The sequence below is a fragment of the Homalodisca vitripennis genome, chromosome 2 (genome assembly GCF_021130785.1).
Source record: "Homalodisca vitripennis isolate AUS2020 chromosome 2, UT_GWSS_2.1, whole genome shotgun sequence".
NCBI classification, from domain to species: Eukaryota; Metazoa; Arthropoda; class Insecta; order Hemiptera; family Cicadellidae; genus Homalodisca; species Homalodisca vitripennis.
This window is the reverse complement of record NC_060208.1, coordinates 198620235-198636469: the sequence shown is the minus strand read 5'-3', so window position 1 is coordinate 198636469 and position 16235 is coordinate 198620235.

Here is a 16235-nt window from a genome sequence, read left to right as displayed (position 1 = left end):
GTACGTAGTCAAGTGGCTAGTGAAATAAAAATCTATTACTATTAACTACTCTTAACTTACTATTATCTATACTATTAACTAACGTGTTCAGCACACACAAGAACTTAACATGAACACGGTCTTAGTAAGTGACGTGTTGAGTAACAGGTACACGAACACGTGTAAAGTAACAGACTTCACTGAGTTAGCAGGCAACATGTAACAATCTGTCATATGTAAAAAATGTAAAATGATCGTACTCAATATTTTTATTAATGTATAAGACCAATGAGAAAATTGTTGCAAACGCAGAGGTAAATCCCATGAAGTGAGACTATTATGAAACACGATGTAGCTTATATGGGAAATAATGAATTGTGATGAAAATGGCAAGTCATTATGCTATTTAGTCAAACTACATCTTGTAAACAGTCATACAGGCAGACAAACAAAAATGAAATCTTTCCATACCCTCCAAAATAAACAAGTTATTCGGTTTATACAGGGTGTGATCATAGAGAGGTTTTCTCGTTGTGGCTTATACAGAACAATACCCTAATTACTAGGTCTATTTATACATATATATATATATATATATATATATATATATATATATATATATATATTCTGAGTGCTCAGAATAAGAATTCCAATAAATGTTATAAATTAAGTATCTCTAAAATTTCAACAAACACGAGTATTTCATGGCTCCAAATCATAGATGAATCGCCAACAGATTGGAATTCGAATATACAGGCTAAAATCAAATGATATAATGTATTATGGCGTATAAAATTTTAAAAAGAGGTTTCATATATTTAGTAATGGAAACGAGATCAAAATTTTTTTCTAATTGTAAAAAGGCATTTGTTTGGATTCGACTTCCATATTATAAATAACCTATCCCGTTCTTTTATCATATAAAGTAGGTCATAGTCAATGCTGGCCCTTTTTTTTATTTACGGAAAACCCCTTAATTGACATCATCTGTAACTATTGCCCTCCAATCGGTGTTTGTCAAACTGTACTTAAATTTCCTTTCGTTAGACAGGCCTTTTTTGACTAGTTTTATGGTTATTGTTATCTTATTTGTTATTTAAATTTAACAGACAAACTATGTTGTAATGTTCCGTTATTTTTGTTTTTATTAATCCAGTATTATTGTTCTCAAATAATGTTCTCATAAATATATGGTCTATACACGATTTTACAACTACTCCTTATCTGACTTCCTCCCTCGTATACCCCATATTCCCCCGCTTAGTCTCTAAGCAGTTAGAACTGTTTCATGCTCCTAAACGTGTTGATCCTTCTTATCAGCTAAATATATAAAATATCTCATATCAGGACACATATTTTATAATTGCTCAACTTCTTAAGTTCTAAACCTATTTCCCATAGAAAATGTTTAATTGACAATTTTCTTGAAGAACTAGGTGGCCTGTAGATGGCTTTTAGACATATATTGTCTTTGAATCCTGCAACTAAAGTATTTAAGTTTTATTGGTCTACTTTTACCGAAGGGAAAAATTCTGAATAAAAATAAAGATGTAAATAAAAATTTAAGAGGTTCTTCTTAGGAATGCTAAAAGACCCTTTTATTTTTTATATTTTACTGATCGCTACGTATATTATGTTTTATCTTGTGATACTTTTAGCTCTCTCAAGTTATTGTAATAAGATCCTCTAAAATTATTGTATTTCACTGATCGTTATTTACAGTAAGTTTTATATTGTGATAGATTTAGCACTCTCAAGCATTAGTGTTAAGGATCTTGTATATTTTTATAATTGAATCAGTACTATCTTGAGGTAGGTTTTTGACCAACGCCAAAATCCACCAAATCATCGGAGCTGCTCCTGTCAGGAGACATTTCTGTCAGGCTAATTCTACCACTAATTCGTCAAAAATTTGTCATAGAATGTGTTTCAGCTGGTAATATACAACCTGAAATTATTTAAAATATATATTTTAAAATGTCCTTCCTTACGCTGATTGCATACTTTTTTGCTAATGATCTGAAATGGTCTTCGTTTTTCATTGATTTTAGTAGTGGAAATGTGCTTTGTTCCAATTCATGATAAGATATAATAAATATTAAAAAACCTCTAAAGGCATTTACGTTTTCAAAGTAAATGCGCTCCTTTATGTATTCATTAAATTACCAGAGTATAAAGGAAGCCTAGAGAATGTTAGTTGATGCGTGCTCTCTTATTTACACGGCTTCTTCAACGCTTGTCTTTTCTAACAAAATATAAAACTACAAAAGACACCTAAAGTCTGAAATTACGAATGAGTCATATGTAAGTTTACTAGGTAAACCTTGATTGGTTAAAGTTAAAATGTTCACTTGGTGGAATTGATGAATTAGATTTTTGTTGCGATTTAAATTCAATTGGAAAACTGCAAAAAACCAGTGTTATAAGTTCTTTTTATCACGATGCAAATTGTAAAACAAATGTGTTTATCCATAAATTAAATCAACAATCACCGCAATTTAAACTCTGTATCTGATGATATTATTTATTGAGGAGGAAAAAATTATTAAGACCAAATATTGCTACATTAATAGTTCATGTTTAAACAAAAATATTCAATACGTAGTTTTAGTACAATCAAACTAAAAGTTTTGTTTATGATTGGTATAATCGCTTTAAAATACAGCCATATTTATATCCTAGGCACGTATGACTACCGAATACAGAGTCAACATAACTCTTTCTTTGTTATACGAAAAACTAAATATTACTTTACCCTTCTGCTTGTGTATGGAAAGAGTTATCCTCCTTACAATCCTGTATCCTTTAAAAGGTTGACAACACAACAACGAATTTACTTTCTTCAGTTGTGATCGAAGCATAATAAAAATAACGCTATAATAATTGAATGGTTTAGTGGTAAATATCCAGGTGTCGCGATAACCACTCGGAAGGGGGGGGGTTATCACTCGTGCAATGCTGGGGGGGGAACCTTTAAAATCTATTTGGAAAAACTCAGAGTATCCCAAAATCATATTATAAGAATAATGGTCAACTGTCACAAAAAAGAGAGCTCCTACCCTTTGTTTTGTCATCTAAAAATATTACCCATTAACCATTTGTTTGTTTACAAGGTTTAAAAAATCTTTTATATTAGAAGTGGTACACGGGTACAGAAAACCTGTCTTACCAAACAAGAAGTAATTTACAACGAATATTTAGATTACCTAAAGTCAACAAATCTAATTTTAAACAGTCTTTTCAGTATATTGCTCCTAAGTATTTTAATAAATTGCCACCTCATATTAATCATGTTCTAACTTGAAATATTTTTTAAATCAAATAAAAAATTGGAATTTTCTTATGATGACGTGTCTTTTCTAAATGCTACTCTTGTATAATTAATTACATCTATGTATATTCTAAATATACTATCTGCTCACTTTAGTTGTTTTTATATTTACTTTGGAATGAGTCTTATAATGTACGGTACAAGCATGTAGACCTACATTAGTTAGTTATTAGTTATTAAAGTAAGAATTTGTAATTTTTCTTTTGTCATATAATGTAATATTATAATCTTTAGTTCCTCAATTTAGCACAGGCGCCACGGAGTGCGAGTTTTTAATTTGTTGCTGGACTCACAAATTAATTGTTTATATTGTAATTTTCTTAAATTAATTATCGTTGGCCACAATTACTGGATTCTGTGGTAAAATGATATTCCTATGATTAAGTTGTTTTTGTATGCGTACTTTTAAAGGAATAAATGTCATTATTTCATTTCATATTTCATTTCATTATTTCAAGTTACATAAGAAATTTTAAAACACAGGAAGCGTTTTAAATACCCCGAAGTGTGATCGTCCACGATCAATTTGCAAAAAACAAAATCTGCAGGCAGTTGCTCAAGCTTATCCAAGCCAGTCCCGATAAACCCAGTTTTAAGGCAACTGCTTGACTAGAAATATCAAGAAGAAACGTGCAAGGAATGTTTAAGTAATTAAAATGTAAGCCATATCGTACATTATTACTTCAAGTGCTTCACGAGGATGATTCCGATAGGCGATTGGAATTCTGTGATACAGTAATTATTCGCTGAGAGGCTGGTCCAACTTTCTTGCGATCAATTTTGTTTTGTGATAAGGCGTCTTTCAAACTAAATATACGCGTTAATCGGAACTGCGTGTACTGGTCGGATGTAAATCCTCATAACGCAATCCAAGCAGAAATCACTGTGCCTGGTGTTATGGTATGGGGTGGTATTTCGAGTACTGCACTGATTGGTCCTTATTTTCTTCTAGGAAATGTTAACTCAGAAAGTTATTTACGGTTGCTGCAAGAATTCGTAGTTCCCCAGATTAAAAACAATCCTGTTTTTAATATTCATTCGCTCACCTAGCAACAAGATGGGACCCCAGCACATTTCCTTATCCATTTTCAACATTTTTTAAATAACACATTTACGAATGGAATGGTCACCGTGGTACAATTGATTGGCCCCCGCACTCCCCAGACCTGACCCCATGTGATTTTTCACTGCGGGGTATTATAAAGGATAAATGTGTATGATTCAAAACCGCAAAATCTTGACGAACGCAGAAGCATAATTAGAGATGGATTTGAACTTGTTAATAACGATAAACATTTATTGCTAAAAGTTTTTGATTCATTTCTCAGTCGCTGTATGAAGTGTATAAAAAATCAAGGTGGATATTTCCAACAGCTGCTGTAACATTGTACGGTAATATCTAAGTAATTTCATATGATGAGTTTGTTATTTTGACTAAAAGAGCTTTATTCAATTAACCTATAGCGCCTTTAAATTTATCTCCTGGGGGAACTGACATGTGCGCCACCCTGTATTCACAAATAGTGTCCTGGTATGTGGTACTCGTAGTTACCATAGGTGAGCCCAGATGTACAAGTCCCTACACGAATGTAATTGTAATGATTATCAGAATAATCGTGTAAAACGCGTTTTATCCCTTGGAAAACGAGTCTAGAGAAGATAAGACTTAGTATTTATAAAATTCCATTCATTTTTTTGTCTAAATGTTTTAAAGTAATAATTCTTGTGATCCATTTTAAAGTATCTTCGTAAAGTTCTTGAAATATAAGTTTTCAGTATACGTAAGAACTGCATTACAACACAACAAGTTACAGTGATAAATAGGCATATTCTATAATAGGAAAAAAATAATTAGAAATAGTAAATCCCTTTGACAGGTATTTATTATGGTAACAATAAATACGTTTAGTACACATATCAGATCATATTGAGAAGTTAAACAAATTACATTTTCAGTAAGTTACAAACAGGTGTGGCAATGTCATTATATGGATTAGGCTACTTGATTCGTGAAGTAGTTGACCACGATATTTTAACCAGTTATGTGCTCCTTATAGTAAAGAAAAAGGCAAAGATCTACAATTTTTCAATGTGGATGGTTGGCTGGGATTAGTGATAAAATCAGGCCGTGTTGGAGCATGGTTCTATCCATGTGCAGTTCTTCTATAAATAGTAGATAAATTTAAAATTAACTCAATATCTATTTCATAACATTTTGAAAACTTACTGTTAACTAACTTGTAGAAGATAGTTTAAATTTTGAACGTAGCTTAAAACTGGTTGCTATTAAAATGCTATGAAGTTACAATACTAATAGTAAATAATATCCAAATACTAAAGTTAATCCTAAATGATAAATTATTTGGAAAATAATAAATTACATGAAATAATAAAGTTATTTCCAGTTTTTATTTAGAAAAGAGGAAGAGAAATATATTGCCAAATATATAAACTAATAATCAAGTAATAATATATAAGTATTTATGAAGGGTGTGATGAATATAAATTTTGGAATATATAAACATTAAAAGTACATATATACTGAATATAAAAATAAAATAATATTAAGTATAATGTAGCTACAAAATTGAATGGAAAAGAAATCGCGATTAAGTGGAACAGTTAAAAAGCTAATTTTAAGCTAATCGGATTTACAGACGCAGTCAAGTCTATCACCTTATTCATAATCTGTTGTCTTTGTACCCAAAAACTTAGTATAACACCGATGTTAAAATGAAAAGTAGAATTAACCATTTATCTTTTCGCGATTAATATTATTTTATATATTTATATTTTACTGTTCGATTCTACGAAAGTCAAGATTTATGTCAGCTTAGGATACCTAAAATAAAAATAAAAAAATTTATTTTTATCCCTGCACCCTGAAGCTGAAAAACTGAACATTCAATTTCACTATTAATTCAAAGTTTTGGAATAAATCAATCAATCTTTGTCCGTTTAATTTTAAGTCTTATAGGCTTTTTCCAATTAAATAATTTAGACTGCTCAACTGACTATATTTAAAGAATGTATTTAAATTATGTAAAGAACTTAAATAGTGCAAATTTACGACATAAAGAAAAAGCCACTCATTTCAATACATTCGTAAAATAAAACTAGCTTAGATTTTTTCGTTCTTTACCTATTTATTTATTTCAATATATTTTCAAATAAGGGAAACAACCTTTGTTTCCAGAGTGACAAATATAATCCAGTAGATAAATGTTCTCCCAAGCGGCGCGAAGCCAGAGAAAAACACAATTTATGGCCAGATAGTGAAAGACTTAAATCTTAAAAGATCGTCCGTCAGTAATCAATCTTTCTTAAAAAAATAAAAAATAAATTTTAGAAAAATATCAAATAATATTATTTGCTTTAAATATTAACGAACAGTGATTAAAGATTAATTTACTTTGAATTCAATCCTATATACAAACATTTGATACTCCCTATTAGTATAAAGTGTGATAATGTCAATTTGGTTTTAAACGTTTGATTATAAAAGTGGTAAATGACTGTAGAATTCTTTTTATTTGGTACTTGAAAATTTACTAAAATTATCAATAAATCTGGATACTTCCTAAGTAATGTCGGAAAGTTCATAGAGTCCCAAATATGTAACCTAATTTGTTATATTTACTACCAGTACAATCATTGCTTTACCTGAAAGTTTACTGCCTATCGACTGACCAAGGATAAGATCAAAAGTGCTATCTGTCACATCTTAGATTGGTCAAAACGAAATACTGAACTTTGTACTTTGGTGGCTATTAAAGTACAAGGAAGTACTGGAAACGTCTGTATTCCTCCCTGACAGTACAGATACCATCCAACTGTATGAACATGTTCTTACCTTATAATGGTAAATATTTGTGTGAGATGTGACGAATAGTAAAATATCGTCGTTGTTTTCGAGGAGAGGCTGTGTTAATAATTAACTTTATCCGTAATTTTTGTTACTTGTGGACTAATATATTTTAATGACGTCTAATGGCACGGAAAAATTATCTTTATTTAGAGTATTATTCTGTCTTGGGGATAGAGAAGAAAAGAAGTATAGGGTTTTCGAGAAGAACTGAGCTATGGACTCGAAATATTACATAAAGTTTCATTTTATGTAAGCAATATAGAGTTTAGTGTAGAATCTTCGAGCATTGGAAAAAAGGTTTGTTGTACTATCACTACAGTAGTATAAACGAATTCGAGTAAAGTGCTTGATGATGGAATATTTGATTCAGAAAGGCCTTGTACAAAATAAAAAATTATATTGGAAAAGGTTGAATTCGTTTATACTAGTGATAGTACAATAAATTATGAGTTTGATGATTATGCATGTCTAAGGGGTTTTGCTAAGGGCGAGCGAACAATTTCACATTAGTTTTAAGGGTAACTATAAGAGTAATTAGAAATTTACAAAAACATAAATTTGTACACAACCTTAGTAAAATCATATGCATTTGACACAGTAACACACACAACGTAATGAAATAGACTTGAATGTTTGTGACATAGTCTCAAGACTTTAGCCATAGACTTGAATGTTTATGAGCGACCTCGGCCAAGTCTGTTACGCAACAGGTGGTGTGGTGTTCTCCTTAATTGCCTTAGTGGTGTGAAAAACCGTAGAATAACAATTAATTCGTAACAACTGATTGTTCATTGTACCAATATTCGTATACTATGTACTGACTATTTACCTTATCTGACATGGTCCATAGCAGATCTGTATTCAATTAATATGGCAGAGGTTTTGCAAGTCAGTTCAATGCAGTGCCAATAATTGAATACCCGTTTCTCAAGCATTATGGAGATTATATTTGTTATATAATTTATTACAATATACAGAAAAGCAACTAACAAATTTAAAAGTTAAATGCTATCTATTACAGCCGGGTATATAATTGGTCAATCATATGTTCATTACAATGTCAACCGTTTGAAGGACAATAATTGAACTCTGAGCACATAAAATGTTTTAATATTCACTTTTCAGATCCCACGAATTACATAATACAAATTATTGATACTCGTTGTTTTAATATTTGAATGAAATGTTAAGTAATAACTCACACCAAAATAAAGGTTGAGAACATACTTTTATCTGTTTTAATTTTTTATTATTACTAGCCTTACAAGATAAAAGTCCTTGAGTCATGTAATCAAAGCTCAAAAGGACAAAAGGTTAAGTGAGGATATCCTTTGTGAGACAAAGAAGGCAAAACTGCGGGTACGAAGATTTGTGATCTTGTCCCAACACTGGATTTTTTGGGAAGTAATGATCGCAAATATTAAGGGAGTACTAATAGTCTGTCCTGTTAAACATACAGCTTTTTTAATAAAAAAATTGATGAGATCAATTAGTTATACCTTAAATAGTAAACATAAGTTGTATTGTACAATTTTAAGATATTTGGGCACTAGATCATATATGTATTTGAATTTCATATAGAAAAACGCTATTTTTAAAATGATTTACAGTTTACAGTTAAATAAATATTAGTATTTAAGAAAATAGGTTTTAATATCGTATACTTTATAGTAGATGTAAAAAGAATTGAATTACGAGTAGAATTAAGGTTAAGAGCTTTGCGATACTCACATTTTGATTTGTCCAAATTCATTTAATAGAGTAATCTATTTACATCAAGTGTTTAGTATAAAAATTATTAATATTAATGAAAAAAGTAATGCATTAAAATATTATTCCGAAAATCAAGATAACCTTTTATGTAGATAATTTTATAATTGAATAAAATGTCTCTTTCCAAAGTGTCAGATTAAAATTAGATATTGCATTTTTGAAAATAAGGAGACATAATTTGACTCTAGCTCTTAATAATGTAACTAATTGCTCTTCAGACTCAGTGGGTAGAAGAAGGAAGATTTGATGAGAAAACTATTTGAGGCAAATAAAGTTTATAACCAAAAGTTTAGGAATTGTTAAAAGTATTACAGTGCAGTTTAATTTTTTTTCTCCAGGTTCATAAATAATGGATTTGTAATGTTTTAAACTTTTAAGTGACTGCAAATATTAAAACAAAATTCTGTACCAAGCGCCAACTAACTTACCAGACAGATGTGTAAGATAGATTTGTGTGACAATTTTAGACTTAATTGTTTCCTTTTAGTTAGCCAAATCAATTACAAATCCAACGATACCGAATAAAGTTATAGAACCCGGTTGATCAATAAGGGAAAAGTTAGTTTTACCTACTGAAAGGTAACCCGCTCGTGGTTTTCAACCTCATAAGACTGATACATATTATATTATAACAACATACTAAATAATTGATTTTGAATTCAAAGATCAATGTCCGCTGGTGATTAACTTTAGTCCGGAATTGAACAAACGGTGTTTAAAATGTCACCACCATTTTCAGTAAACATCTTGAACCGTGCCAATAATGATAACCCAACATTAAAAAAATTAAATTTTCTATTCTGCAAAAAAACGTATTAACAATCCTATAAAATCAAGGTTCTTCGTAGAGTATATATGTTTTAAATTTCTCTTATTTATGTTTTAGTTTCTCAAATAAACCACAAAGAAGGATAGTAAAGTAATGATAGTTTATATCGTTTATCGTATGGCTTTTAAATATAAATTATCTCTTATTTTTGTCAACGCACATTCTTTAACTTGATATCAATTAATAGCCTTAATAATATCTACTAACTGTCAATTATTTCCCATGTGTTTCTTGTCATATATTTACTCTTACATTTTTTAAGCCGCTATTTAGAAAACTAAATTATAAATGTATTTTGATTTCTGGAAATATCGCAATTAGATTATAAAATATATAATAAATTTCAACTTGTTAAAACAACCCGTCCTTATGTTTGATGAATTTATGAAGACATTTTACATACGTATTACAAGGATGGGGATTGTATTAGCCTGATCTTGTAAAGAAAATATACCTAATAACATTTTGTATTTTAATTATAAATGATAGACAAAAAGTATGTTGTAAAATGTGATTTAAACGATCGCAAAGTCAAAATATCTCAAAAAGTAATTTATTTCCGAGTTAAGTTATAACGTAAAAATCCGTCCAGGCCCATAGAATTAAGACCTTGACAACTCTGAGACAGCTTGTGTCTCTTGAGACAGTACAGTAACCTCAGGGACAATAGTGTTTACAAGGGGGCTCTCAGCAATTTTACTCGATGGTCTTTGTTTTTATTAGGCATTCATCTCTATTCATAGTATTTAAAGAAATATTTCTTTAATATATAAATATTAAATTTGTCTTCAAAAGGTTACATACTTCAGGAGAAATTATAAACATATATATGGCTGCTACTCCTAAAGTATAATTGGCAATAAGCATTCCTTTACGACTACAGTAAGGCCTTCGTACGTGTAAGGCACAATTTATTTGTTAATTTTCTCAAAATGCGAAAATTTGATGTTCAATAAGTTAAAAAATGCTTCAACAAATAAAACTGTATATTTTCATTAATTCCTTTATGACTTGAAGAAACGCAGTGTTACTGCTTTTCATGCTATACGTTTTAAAAAAAGTTTATGAGATTTAGGCCTATCGGAATAGAGAAATGGTTTATTAGACTTATTTAAAGCCAGCTAATATACCACAATATTACTACCGTTTAGAAGAGGTATATGATAAATTTCCTTCATTAAGTGTAGAATAAATCATTGGGGGGAACAACAAAAATAGTTTTTACTATGATTGTATTCCTAAAATCATACGGAAATAAATGTATTATATTTTATTGTACTACTACTCTGAAAAAGACACACTATAGTTATAATACATAATATAAAAAAATTGCTTTTTGATGATTGCCAATGATTGTATTCCTAACATCATACGGAAATAAGCGAATTATATTTTATTGTACTACCAGTCAAACAACTAAACTCAATATAATTAATATATGTGACATACAAACAAAAACATCAATTAAAATATTTTTACGATGATTGTATTCCTAACATCATACGGAAATAAGCGTATTATATTTTATTGTACTACCAGTTCAACAACTAGACACAATATAATTAAAATACGTAACATACAAACAAAAACACCACTAAAAATAGTTTTTACGTTGATTGTATTTCCAACATCATACGGAAATAAGCGTATTTTATTTTATTGTATTACCAGTCAAATACCAATAAGAGACACTATAATTAAATTACATGAGCTACAAAGAAAAACATTATTAAAAAGATATTCTTATTTTATTGTATTGAAAACCTTGTCCGGTAAAAGACTCAAGATAACTGCGCCGCGTATCTTGTCCCGTGTAAATTGCACATTAGTACGATCTCTGTGACATACAGACAAATGTTATTTAATTTATTATAGAGCCAATTTATTTATTTCGTATATTTCTATAAGGAAAATTACATTCTAGAATAAAATTTTCACAGTAAACATATCAAATCATATAAACCATACATTCACAATTTATACGAGAAATAAATTTATTTTTTTATTTTGAAACTGTCTTCATGATATAACAATTTAGTCCTACATCACTTGTTTGCACTGACGAAACAATCGAAATAATATATAAACAATGACAACGTAAAAATGCAAAAATAATAATGTGTTTTTTATAACATGACAACAAGCAGAACAATTATAAAATAAATTAACAAAACATAAAAAATATACTTCAAATATAAACCAAATACCTAAAAAACTTGATCCCTCTGATTACACTATTAATAAATACATTTGTACTTAATTTTAAAATATCATCAGAATACAGTTACCTAGTGGACACGTGATGTCCAATGGTGAATGGTAACCAAGGTTAATGTAGGAGTAACGAAGGACTAACGAACAAATGGTGCGCGAGTTTGGTCGTGGAACATTGGAGTCCAGCTGACAGAGCAAGCCGCTAACGTCCACGGCACCGCTTACCAGCTTGTGTAGATAAAGCGTTGACGTTGCACCTAACCCCAAAACTTTCAGTTGTCAAAGATGGTTACCAGTTTGCTATAGTGTACATCGAAAGTGTAATAAGAAAATTATTTGTTGTAAAGAAACCTTGAACATTTTTATTGAACAAATACAAATGTGTCGCAAAGATAGGATTGATGTGTACCATAAAACAGACGCATATTATAGTCTTGAACTACGCTGAACACGCTCTCATCTATATACTAGACTAAAATATATGATCACGTTTATTTACTGGACTAACTTACTTTACTACACGCAACAAACTGTTTTTCACTATTGTTACGATGGCCGTCTTGCGCCGTTTCGCCTCTCCGATGGATTTGAACACCTCTAATAAACCAAATTTAACCTAAGTATCGTTAGTAATTAATTTTGTTCCATTTTAATTATTTGCTTTATAGCAAATAACATACCTTATTTTTATATGATCTTTTAGATCAAATAACTAGACTATTGGGTATTGTGGCATAATTAATGTTGTCTGTGGCCTACAAATTACACAGATTATTTCAGATTTCATACTTAATAATTGTTTTGAAAATAGATGTAAAATAATTTATTGTTATTAAGGATAACTATTATGTATGATACCGCTGTGCACAGCAACTAGAAACTGACTCGTCACCACGCACAAGCCTCTATGGCCCATGTGGAACTAATTTGATTTATATTACGTGTACTGTGCTTGTTTGCAAATTTTGAAATAAAATTGATTTTGATTTGATTTGATTTGATTTGAACTAACTAATGATCATTAGAGCAATTTGACTGAATTTGTATTTTTTATAATCTACTTAATCTGTAAATAAACACCATAACTAAATAAGCTGCCTTACAAATGTAATCACGTGATTTAAAATTATAATTGAGAATCAAAAATTATCCCAAGATCTTTAAATTCTGTTTCTCTATTTAAAACATCACCACCCATTAAATGTGTGAGAGTACTTCAATGGTAATATCACACTGTATTACTTAGCATTTTATTCCCCCATTTCATTTAAACGATCATAATTTGGCCATTGAAAAAGTCCATAGAATTATTTAAATAATTTTTTAATCCTTAATGTCCTGTTTAATTTCCCTGAAATCTGAGCTAAAATTCTGGTTGTCACTTTTAATGTCAGCTAAGTCAGCTAGCAGTAAGTCACGTTCCACTAGCAGGGTAGTTCCGTGTGTTGTTAATCGGTGGCGCCATCTCGACGCGTGGCAGAACACGGAAGCTAATCAACACAACACGTGAACTTGAACCGGCTCCCGATAACTGATTATAACCTATTGACCAGATTATACATATTACTGTTTTCTGGTTGAGTGATAATTTCCACGTTGCAGAACTTACATAAAATAATCAATATCACAGTCACCTTTTGCACACGATATATTAACTCGAGTTAAACAACTAGCATAGTAGTAGACTGAAGATAACTGCACTGTGTACCTCGTCCCGTATAAATTAAACATCAGTACGATCTCTGTAGTACGCAGATAAATGTTCGGGATAACAAAATACCTAGCTTGCGTATTGAATTAAACACCTGGCATTGTAGGAGACTGAAGATAACTGCACTGTGTACCTCGTCCCGTATAAATTAAACATCGGTACGATCTCTGTAACACGCAGATAAATGTTTCGGATAACAAAATACCTAGCTTGCGTATTGAATTAAACACCCGGCATGGTAGGAGACTGAAGATAACTGTGTACCTCGTCCCGTATAAATTAAACATCGGTACGATCTCTGTAACACGCAGATAAATGTTTCGGATAACAAAATACCTAGCTTGCGTATTGAATTAAACACCCGGCATTGTAGGAGACTGAAGATAACTGCACTGTGTACCTCGTCCCGTATAAATTAAACATCGGCACGATATCTGTAACACGCAGATAAATGTTCGGGATAACAAAATACCTAGCTTGCGTATTGAATTAAACACCCGGCATGGTAGGAGACTGAAGATAACTGCACTGTGTACCTCGTCCCGTATAAATTAAACATCGGCACGATATCTGTAACACGCAGATAAATGTTTCGGATAACAAAATACCTAGCTTGCGTATTGAATTAAACACCCGGCATGGTAGGAGACTGAAGATAACTGCACTGTGTACCTCGTCCCGTATAAATTAAACATCGGTACGATCTCTGTAACACGCAGATAAATGTTTCGGATAACAAAATACCTAGCTTGCGTATTGAATTAAACATCAGTACGATCTCTGTAGTACGCAGATAAATGTTCGGGATAACAAAATACCTAGCTTGCGTATTGAATTAAACACCTGGCATTGTAGGAGACTGAAGATAACTGCACTGTGTACCTCGTCCCGTATAAATTAAACATCGGTACGATCTCTGTAACACGCAGATAAATGTTTCGGATAACAAAATACCTAGCTTGCGTATTGAATTAAACACCCGGCATGGTAGGAGACTGAAGATAACTGCACTGTGTGTACCTCGTCCCGTATAAATTAAACATCGGCACGATATCTGTAACACGCAGATAAATGTTTCGGATAACAAAATACCTAGCTTGCGTATTGAATTAAACACCCGGCATGGTAGGAGACTGAAGATAACTGCACTGTGTACCTCGTCCCGTATAAATTAAACATCGGTACGATCTCTGTAACACGCAGATAAATGTTTCGGATAACAAAATACCTAGCTTGCGTATTGAATTAAACACCCGGCATGGTAGGAGACTGAAGATAACTGCACTGTGTACCTCGTCCCGTATAAATTAAACATCGGTACGATCTCTGTAACACGCAGATAAATGTTTCGGATAACAAAATACCTAGCTTGCGTATTGAATTAAACCCCCGGCATGGTAGGAGACTGAAGATAACTGCACTGTGTACCTCGTCCCGTATAAATTAAACATCGGCACGATATCTGTAACACGTAGATAAATATTCTGGACAACAAAATACCTAACTTGTGTATTGAATTAAACACCCGGCATGGTAGGAGACTAAAAGTAACTGCTCTGTGTCCCTCGTCCCGTATAAATTAAACATCGGTACGATCTCTGTAACACGCAGATAAATGTTCTGTACGACAAAATACCTAACTTGCGTGTTGACTTAAAACCGGAATGGTAGGAGACTAAAGATAACTATGTACCTCATCCCGTATAAACTAAACATCAGTAAGGTCGTTCTAACCCGTAGGAAAATTGTTACGGACGACCCAGTAGCTAAATATTCGTCAGTACTTGTTTAAGGAAAATAAAGAAAACATTATTAGTCCGTTGTTCTATTATCGTACTATTATAAGAAACTTAATTCGTATAAGTTCATGAAAGCGGAGAATAGATATATATTCTGTGGTTACTTTTATAGCAGCATAGACAATTAGTGAAGGCGAAACAGCTGTATTTGTAGTCCTAACAAGGTTTTTGTGTCTTTGTCCTAAACTCTTATTCAGATTTTATTTTTTTAATCTAAAAAAATTAGGATTTCATTCTTCTTTTTTATTCTAGTTACAATTAATAGACATTAATATGTTTTTTACATGTCACTTATTTCATATCTTCTGCAGAGGTTGTTAAAGGAGAATATTTCTAAATTATGTATTATATATGTTTCAATAAATACTATATTACGCCTAAGGTTCATAATGCATTTGGATTTTATGTGTCATTTTTATTAAAAATATTTTTGTATAGCTGACAATTAGTTTTAAAATATTCTTTGAAATAAATTTTCGAATGGCGTTATTTATTGCCTATAATACTTTAAGACAGCAATACTACAAAACTATTTATTAACTTTTATTTTATAGCTAGTATTTTAAAAGATTACTACAACATAACAATTCATAAGTCCTATAAAAAAAAACTAAAATTTTGTAATATTATTTTCAAACTTTTCAAGAAATACTATTTTTACACTCTGAAATATAATGACCCATTCCTCGATGAATGATTTTTTTATGAAAAATGTAGTCTGATGCCCTTAC